We start from the raw sequence: 9,931 nt of genomic DNA on the forward strand, positions 1-9,931 counted from the left end.
ATCAATCTAAGAATCAAAGAAAACCTTCCTATAAAACAGTGGTTCTCAACCTTCTGGCCCTTTAAATACAATTCCTCATGTTGTGACCCAACCATAAAATTATTTTCGTTGCTACTTCACAACTGTAATGTTGCTACTGTTATGAATCATAATGTAAATATCTGATATGCAGGATGGTCTGAGGCGACCCCTGTGAAAGGGTCGTTCGACCGCCAAAGGGGTCTCGACCCACAGGTTGAGAACCGCTGCTATAAAACACAGGTTGTTGCAACAAATACATTTTAGAAAATTTCTAAATCAAGTTTTTGCAAGACTTAAGAGACCTTGAATCTACAAATCGTGTAGTCATGCAACAATAATAAAAAATAATAAATAAAATGAAAAAGATTTAAATGTATCTGTTGGTTGTGGTGAGTTTGATGAGTGTGTCTGGGTCTCAAATTTCTGAACCCTGTCCCATCAGCTCCTTTCAAAGGCCACCTAACAGTGATGGCGAACCTTTTGAGCTTGGCGTGTCAGCATTTTGAGAAACCCTAACTTAACTCTGGTGCCGTGTCACATATAGAATTTTTTTGATATTTGCAACCATAGTAAAACAAAGATTTATATTTTTGATATTTATTTTATATATTTAAATGCCATTTAACAAAGAAAAATCAACCCAAAAAATGAGTTTGCGTGTCATAGGTTCGCCATCACTACCCTAGCACATGTGTACAAGTGACCAGTCATGACAAAATCGTCCCCAAATCTTGACATCCTCTATTCTTGTGAGTTGGGCGCTAGACCATGTGACTTGTGCTTAAATGAGATATCTTCCCAACTGGGGGACTTCACTCTGGTTCTTGCCTACTCTTCCAAGTGGAGAAAACAAATTTTTCAGGTGGGAGGAGGACCCCAAAGCTGCACAGGAGCAAAGAGAGAAGCAATTAAATAGAAACCATCTAGAAAGGGAGATTTCCAACACCCAGAGGCACGGGAGCATTTACCTTAACACAGTTCCACGTGAGCTTCCTTCCTAGAAATACTAATTACTTTCAGACATCAGAGGAAAGATCCTGAGCTCCTCCTAGAGGACAGAGCGTGTGGCCAGCACTTCCCCATGCAGTATTCCTAGAAACACTCTTCTTTCCAGACATCCGAGGAAGACGCCTCCAGCTCCCCCTGGAGGACAGAGCCTGTGGCCTGACTTCTCCATTCTGGGCTTCCCGCAGGCTGGATGAACTGGGACCTCACTTCCCTTCTTGAGAAGCATTGGAGAGCCCCTCCTCCTCGAGCAGACGCCTCTTACAGGACTCCTCACATTTTATGCTCTGGTACAGCCATCTCTTCCTGCACGAGTGATCCCAGAAGTAAACCAGAATATGTCACCCCCCAAAATGCCACTGTCATTTTGAGTTAAAGGCACTGCAAAAACCACCAGGTGGGAAAATGGGCGCTCCGATCTCCCTTCTTATTCCTGAAAGCAGGAGGTGAAACTCCCTTGTGAAAGATGTCCTCCCTAGACCAGGAGAAAAGAAAAATTCTTATCTCCAGAGCGGCAGATGAGGGTGAGAGTCATCTGTACAAACAAACCTTGATAAACTCACCCTTATCATCCCAGTCGCCATTAACTGCCCTAACCCGAGTCCCTTTGTCTTGTCATGTTTTAACAACTTCCTACTTTTGTCCGACCTCGGATCTGTGTTTGGGTCTTCTTTGGGGTTTCACGTTCCTGTGGGGCCTCCCGTGTCCATGTAAAAGCTTGTTTGTTTTTCTCCTGTTAATGTCTTGTGTCGATTTAATTCTCAGGCCCAGCTGGAGACCCTAAGAGGGTAAAGCTTTGCCTCCCCTACAGGTAAAAGGACTATGGCTAGGTCTTCTCCATCCTTAGTAGCAGAGCCTGGAACCCAGTCAGCCATCAGCAAGTATATTGGTGAAAGACGCAAACGATGCAACACTGGTCTCAAGCTTGATTGCCTGCTGGAATCACCTGGACCTGACCCCAGTGATTCTGATTTCATTGCTCGAGAGGGGAATGGCATTCAGGTTTTTAATGTGCTGCCTAAGTTGGGAATCATTGCAACACACACACAAAAGTAAAGAAAACCTAATACCACCTCTCAGATATAACCACCCTTGTTAATATTTTGGTGACTTTCTCTTCTCATGGAAACACAAACCCAATGCAGAAACACAGTCATATACAAGTCATTATAGAACTCAGCTTCTTTATCCACCACCCCTCCCCTTCAAGTCCCTGCACCTAGCGTGTGTATGGTGCCCATGTACAGTTCTATGCCTTTATACTATCCCATTGTATAAATGTAATATAATCACTTAAAATAGCGCATACTAATGGATGTTTATGTATTGTTTTAAAATTTTCTGTTCAAATCAGCTCTGCAGTAAGCACCCTTGTACAAACGTTTATATCACCATGCCTGTTCTATCACTGCTATTTATTTTTCCAGTCAGATTGATGGTTCATTACAGCATTCTCTCCTCACCTAAATTAAAAAAAGAAAAGAGAGCAAGGAGAGAAAGAAGGAAGGAAGGGAGGGAGGGAGGAAAGAAAGAAGGAAAAGAGACATGAAAGGCAAGTTCAAGAAATAGAAAATCTAGCTTTCTTAAATATTTCCTCAGCTTATTTTAGAGAAGACACCTATTGGAATGATGCCCTTTTCCACACTGACTTCCAAGGATGTCAGTGTGTATGCAACAAGGCCAAGTCCCATTTCCTGGTTCCCCGTGGCCCATTTCTACAGCCTAAGGATGAACATTCAGGAGGCAACAAGCCAGGGATTCTCCAAGTGTGGATTTTCCAGCAAGTAGTCCATTAGCCACAAGAGGTCACTAGGGCACAAAAGATCATTGCTTCTTTGAACAAACTCTTCCTGGCTGACCATGGTAGTTTTAAGGTGTTTGTTGGCAACAGCAGGAATCAGAATGATCTGACAGGACAAACCCATTACATGATCACTCTTACAAGCTATTGTATTCAACGGGCTAAGATTTTGTTTAGAATTTTTCCATCTACGTTCAATACAGAGAGTAGCTATAAATTTCCTTTTTTTATACCATCTTGTCAGGTCTGGTTCAAGTTTATGCTAGTCTCATAAATAAGTTGGGTAGTGTCTCCTCCTTCTGTATTCTGGGGTAGTATTAAGTAAAACCAGAAGCACTTGTTCCATGATTAAAACAAACTAATAACAGTGTGTGTCCCTAGAATTTTCCTTGTAGTAAGATCAACTTCAGTTTTTAACCATTTTTTATGGTTATTTCTGCTTCTTCTTGAGTCAGAATTATTGTCTGAGCAATTCATAATGAGCCCATGCTGTGATGAGATCTTATTGGACGATGGCCAGAGTGAGTTGGACAGACCTATTTTTGATGATGGCCCTCGGGCAAGTCAGATGGCATCACCCCAAAAGCACATTAATGCTAATTCACCCAAAACTACCCCAGCAAGAAAGGTGTAGGCCTGGGTTAGTAATGTGCCCATTTTCTGTAACTCTGATATCATCGGACTGCATATCCTTCCAAAAATCCTCTCTCAATATTTCTTTCAGATGATCTTCTGATAAATAATTAGGAGACTGGAGCCCAACTTTATACTCCATTGTTGTGGAATAAAGATATATATATATATATATACACAAACAATCAATCAAGACAGGTGTGGGACAGGGCCTCTCAGAGGTCAAGGAAAATCCAGCTACTTCCTTCATTTTAAGCTTCCAGTAGTATATTTAAAATGAAGAAATAGCCAAACCACAGTCCCAAAACTATGGTATAATTTGAACGTATACATTAACAAATTAGTGGTTTTGAAATCACACAAAAAACCATAACTGCATATAATTCATTTGGCCATATTCATTCAATAACATATCATGTGAATTTGAGGCCTTTCTATATTTTCTTTTTCAATTACAGTTAACATTCAGTATTATTTTGTATTAGTTTCAGGTATATTACATAGTGGTTAGACAATCATATACTTTAAAAGTGTTCCTCCTAATATTTAATTCGATAAGGGGTTAATATCCAAAACTTACAAAGAACTCATCCACCTCAATACCAAAAAAAAATCACACAATCCAGTTAAAAATGGGCAAAGGACTTAAATATACACTTCTCCAAAGAAGACATACAGATGGTCAGTAGACATATGGAAAGATGCTCAATGTCACTAATCATCAGAGAAATGCAAATTAAAAACCACAATGAAATATCACCTCACGCCTGTCAGAATGCCTATCATCAAAAAATCAGCAAACAGGGTTGGTGAGGATGTGGAGAAAAGGGAACCCTCATGCACTGTTGGTGGGAATCCAGATTGGTGTAGCCACTATAGAAAGCAGTAAGGAGGTTCCTAACAAATTTAAACAATTTTGACCCAGAGATTCCACTTCTGGGTAGATATCCAAAGAAACCCAAAGCACTAGTTCGAAAGAGTAGATGCACCCCTATATTTGTTGCAGCATTATTTGCCATAGCCAAACTATGGGGGCTTTTCTTTAATATGAAGCTCCGGCCCTCTCTGACATGGGTCCTGGAGAAAATTAATTTTTACAGTATCCTGTTATACATAATTATTAATAACGAACTACTGTGTTCGCTAATGACTGATTACTATAATCGTGTTGTATTCATTTCCCTTACCCACCTTATGCGCAGGCGCACCATTTCTCTCCACTGATACTAGCAGCAAATATTTTAGCAGCAAATATTTTAGCAGCCAATTGCCACGTCATTAGTCTTGTACTGACTGGTTTGATGTGTGCCAGAGGAAATATTTTGCTTTTGGAGAACAAGAAAAATAGATTTATTTGTGTTACTCTTATTAATTTGTGCAGTTATTCAGTGTCTGGTAAAGTTAATGTTCAAGAAAAAATATTAATTTTTATTAAAATGTTCTATTATTTTATGTTAACGATTACTCATTTATTTCAGCCCTTTGTATTCAGCATGTCTCTATTGAAATAAACCTACGTTTCTATGAAAATTGAAGCTTTTGTTTTTTTGCGGCCCACATAAACTTAAACCTCGTTTATTTGGCCCATGTTAGCTTTGAGTTTGACATGCTTCTTGTAGCCTGTATGTTCATAGCCACATAGTTCTGGCCTTGACTAGACTTCCTCCTTGACCAATAATATTACATCATCTGAGTATAAAGGATTGCTTGTCCTTTGTTAATTCTTCTGTGGTGTTTTCTATTTCTGTTCTCCTCCCACAGTCACAGAGCAGAAGGAGAGGAGACAACAGGCCCATGAAAGGATTGCTCCTCACCACAGCCCGGCACCCACCCCTATCCTCCGTTACCCACAGAAAACTCACAGCTGACGTTCTGTCTCTGAGCAGAAAACCCTCCACTCTTAGCTGGTCAGTGCAAACTCATTTGCATTCTTCTCTGACAATCTCAGGGAAAGGGACTACCTTTCTCTGAACTCACTTACAAGGGGCCTTTCTTCTCTTGGGGCCCTCACCACACAACCTTGGAAGATACTTAAAAGAGGAACCACAATTGTGATGTCACACCAAAGTGCCTTTTAAGGAAGGTGGGGTATGTTAGCGGAGGTCTCAGGGCTGCTGAGTGGCTCGTCTCTAGGGGAGTAGATGGCCCTGCGCGTTAGCCCAGCACGTTGATTTGTCTGGGGTTACAAAGATTTAGCAGTGTGTTGGGCATACTGCCTCACCTTGTAGAGTAAAAACAGTTCTGACTTTAAGGGCAATCTGTGGGGAAGGAAATGAGGACATGGGAGAGGAGAGAGAGAAGCAGAGCCCGCCGCCGTGAGAGGGACACCCCATTTGGCACCTGGTGGACTTTTAAGAGCAGGGATGACTAATGCTCAATTTCAAATTGTTCTGTGGCCACCATGTAATTCCTCCCTCTCTGCAAACCTTTAGCTATGTCTGCTGTTAAATCAATTAAACAGGGAGGCCACTCTAACGCCCCGGTGGCCTACATAAGCAAACCCCAAACCTAAGCCTGTAAGTGCTTCATGGCTACGAAATCAAAACCTAAGGACAACCAATCACACACAGCCAGCAAGGTTTTAAGCTATCGCCAACCAATAATTTCTTTACTTACTTCCACCTTTTCACTATAAAAGTTTTCTGCCCAGCTCCCTTGGACGGAATGCTTTTGACCATTTGGAATTGCTCAAATTAAGTTCTTAAAAGTTTAATATGGCTCAGTTTATCTTTTTTAAAAAATATATTTTTTAAAAATTTATTTCAGAGAGTGAGGAAGCGGGAGAGAGATAGAAACATCAATGATGAGAGAGAATTATTGATTGGCTGCCTCCTGCACGCCCCACACCCGGGGATCGAGCCCGCAACTTGGGCATGTGCCCTAACCGGGAATCAAACCGAGACCTCCTGGTCATAGGTTGACACTCAGCCACACCTGCAAGCCAGGCCTTAGTTTATCTTTTAACACAACAAAAAGGCTTTATGTAAGTGAAACTGTTTGCTTTTGGTCTTTTGTGGAAATCTAATGAAGGAGTCGTTTCCCATCTAGGTCACCATGGCATGGACAGGACTGGTGCACTGAGGCTGGGGCGTGATCCATGTGCTGGACTGAAGTGATTCAGCGTGGCCTTGATAAGAGAAACCCCTGGAGATTTTGCCCAAATGGGGGAAGGCATTGGGCTCTCTGGAGGCTATAGAATGGAAGTTCGAGCCAATCTTATCTGGATCTAAAAAGGCAAAGAGACCCTAGCTGGTTTGGCTCAGTGGATAGAGCATCGGCCTGTGGACTGAAGGGTCCTAGGTTCAATTCTGGTCAAGGGCACATGCCTGGGTTGCAGGCTTGGTCCCCAGTAGGGGGCATGCAGGAGGCAGCCAATCAATGATTCACTCTCATCATTGATGTTTCTAGCTCTCTCTCCCTCTCCTTTCCTCTCTGAAACCAGTACAAATATATTTTTAAAAAATTAAAATAAACAGGCAAGGAGAACTGAGCTGAGATTGGCGTTATTTATATCTATTTGTGATCTTGCCTTCTCTTCCCTATTAGATTCAAAAGAGACCTTCACTTTTGCAGAACAACAATAAATGGCTAACCTCATGGGTTCAGGATGGATGAGGGAGAAGGAGTGAAGGAAAAGATCCCAGAGACCGTGCCTTGAGAGTTTGGGGGAGAGGGGAGGGCACTGGAAAAATGACTGGTGAAATTACCTGCCCACGCATGGGCAAGAGCTCTAGCAAGAAGTAACTGTTTCTATTCTCTGATCAAAACATTCCAGAATAGAATTATTTGTTTTAAGTGACTGCCTTCTTTCTTCCCATTTTTGGGATCAAAGATCTGTGTTCTCACTTGACAAATGACCCAAAGGAGAGTGGCCAAAATGAGCGGCAGAAGAGGGCAGGTCCTGCGCAGGAAACATTTAAAAAAAGGACAAATGCAGCCCCTTCCCTGCTCCGGAGGAGCCAGGGCACCTGCTGCCTGACCGTGATCAGTCTGCGTGCAGCCTCCTCCGCGGGGCGCCATGATGGGATGAGGACCTCCCTGGGCTCCCTGCCACAGGGATAACCTGTTCCAGCCGCTCACTTACACCTCCATCTGGCAGCCCCGCAGGGCCTCGCAGGCCCGGGAGTCAGCTGTGGCACAGAGGGCGGGTGTGCAGTGGTGCAGCCAGCCAGCCGTCTCCCACGGTGGGCACAGGGGTGCTAATGAAGCCAGCCTGTCTGCATTCCCCGCAGGTGGCCCTTCCTGCCACTCAATCTGTTCTGACTGTGGCAGCATGTGTGTGGCCTTATCTCTTTGTTTCACTCTCCTCTTTCATCCCCTTTTACACTTTCCACAAATAATATTGCCAATGTCTCCAGTCTCCTCAAACCTGCTTCTTCCTCTCTTCAGCTCTTTCAGTGAGTGAGTCATACTCTCCTTGGATTCACATAACAGGGGGAAAAATCGTTCCTCATCTACAGCTCCTGACTGCCCTCTAAGGGGGAGGGTACCTCTTCTTGGGTGTGAGCACGCAACTTCTGAGATGGACTCGGGGCCCAGATTAATTTCTCTGCATAGAACATGGAGGAAGCTTTGGTGGCTGGGAGTGAGATGGAGCATCCAGAGGAAAGAACCTAGCTGATGAGGTTGGGTGCTGTGGGAGCACCACTTTTGGAACCACTCCTCTTTGGTGACAGAATTTGGAGAATATGGAGAGGAGAAAGGGATGATAGTGCTGATAGCAATACTATTTATATAATACTTAATTTTTGCCAGGCATTTTGCTTTCTTGTTCATTCAATACAATCCCCCAACACTGTCATAGGTCAAGTTTTAGGAAAGTTTGCTGAGAAAATGGAGGCTCAAAAAGGTTAGCGAACTTGCCCAGAGGAACACAAGGAGGAAGCTTGGCGCTGGAACTTGGAGGGCAAGTTCTATCTGACTTCAAAGTCCACATTCTTTTGTTTGTTCGTTTATATTGTTGTTAATCCTCACCCGAGGATATTTTTCCATTGATTTTTAGAGAGAGTGGGAGGGAAGGGGAGAGACACATCGATTGGTTGCCTTCTGCATGTACCCTGACTGGGGCCAGGGATTAAGCCTGCAACCGAGATACGTGATCTTGACCAGAATCAAACCCATGATACTTCAGTCTGGGGGCCAACGCTCTATCCACTGAGCCAAACTGTCTAGGCAAAGTCCACTTCTTAATAAGTGAATTATATTGGCTCGCCAAGAAATTTTATGGCTAGACCTTCAGAAGAGCAGACAGTTGAGTTTGTAAGTGACTGGATTCATTCACCTTGGAGGCTGAGTGACGCCGTTCTTCATTTTGTGGGCGTGTAGGTGGCAACGAGGTGGTCACTAAACAATTGACTGGTCCACCATGTGCAGATTTGCTGGCTAGCTACCTGCCCCTCAGTGTCCGGGTGGGTTTTTTCCCAGCCTTTCAGGACAGTGATCTGGTCAGCCTGGCGCCTTCATTCCCGAAGAGTGCTGAGATGAGATGAAGCAAACCCAAAGAATCATAGGGGAGGAAGAGGCAAGGGGTTGGAACCACCTAGTTTCTCTTAGACATGCCAGTATTTTGAAGTGCTCTCATCAATAACTAATCCATTTCCACAACACTTCCCTTAAAAAACATTTCATAGTCTAATCTAAGTTCTTCTATTATTGTTTAAAATAATTTCCTTTGTTCTACAATAATCAGGAATGCCAAAAACATGCATTTGGGGGGGTGGAGGGGAAGAGGCCATAAAATATCACAACTAGAAGAGACCCTATGCTTCACTGTATACACGATGAGTTCAAAGTCCCAGGATGACCTGAGAGTCTGTACGTCAGTCCTTGCCCTGGTGCTTACAATAGTGTGACCTTCAGGCAGAGATGGGATCAATTCCATCCTCTCCAAAACAACACCTACCCTGCTGACTTCATGGGGAGTAAGTGAAACATTCTATGTGAAGTGCCCAGAAAAGGCTGTTAGGAGGAGGTGCTCAACGGATGGCCATGACCTCCCTTGGGCAATGTCATCCAGCTATTCAGGGTAGAGCCAGGGCCAGAACTTTGTTTTCTGATTTTCAAGTGTGTGTGTGTGTGTGTGTGTGTGTGTGTGTGTGTGTATGCAGTGTGCGTGGCCTTATCTCTTTGTTTATCTCTTTGCCACAGGAGCAGTGTAATGTCTGCTTCTGTGAAGTGACATGGTTTATAATACTTTGTAATTATCGCTTTCACAGCACTTAGAGCAGTGATTTTCAACCTTTTTCATCTCATGGCACAGATAAACTAATTACTAAAATTCTGTGGCACACCAAAAAAATATATTATTTTTTGCCGATCTGACAAAAAAAAAAAAGGGTATAATTCTGATTCATTCACACCAGACAGCTATTGTTGTGTTGGCTGTCTCATATTTTATTTGACAATCTACGGGAAAAGAGGTCGGTGCCCCTGACTAAATAGTCAGGTATTGCATAGTTTACAAATTCTTGC

Source organism: Myotis yumanensis, unplaced genomic scaffold (assembly GCF_028538775.1).
Source record: "Myotis yumanensis isolate MYYU_CA2020_CCGP unplaced genomic scaffold, mMyoYum1.0.hap1 SCAF_12, whole genome shotgun sequence".
Lineage (NCBI taxonomy): Eukaryota > Metazoa > Chordata > Mammalia > Chiroptera > Vespertilionidae > Myotis > Myotis yumanensis.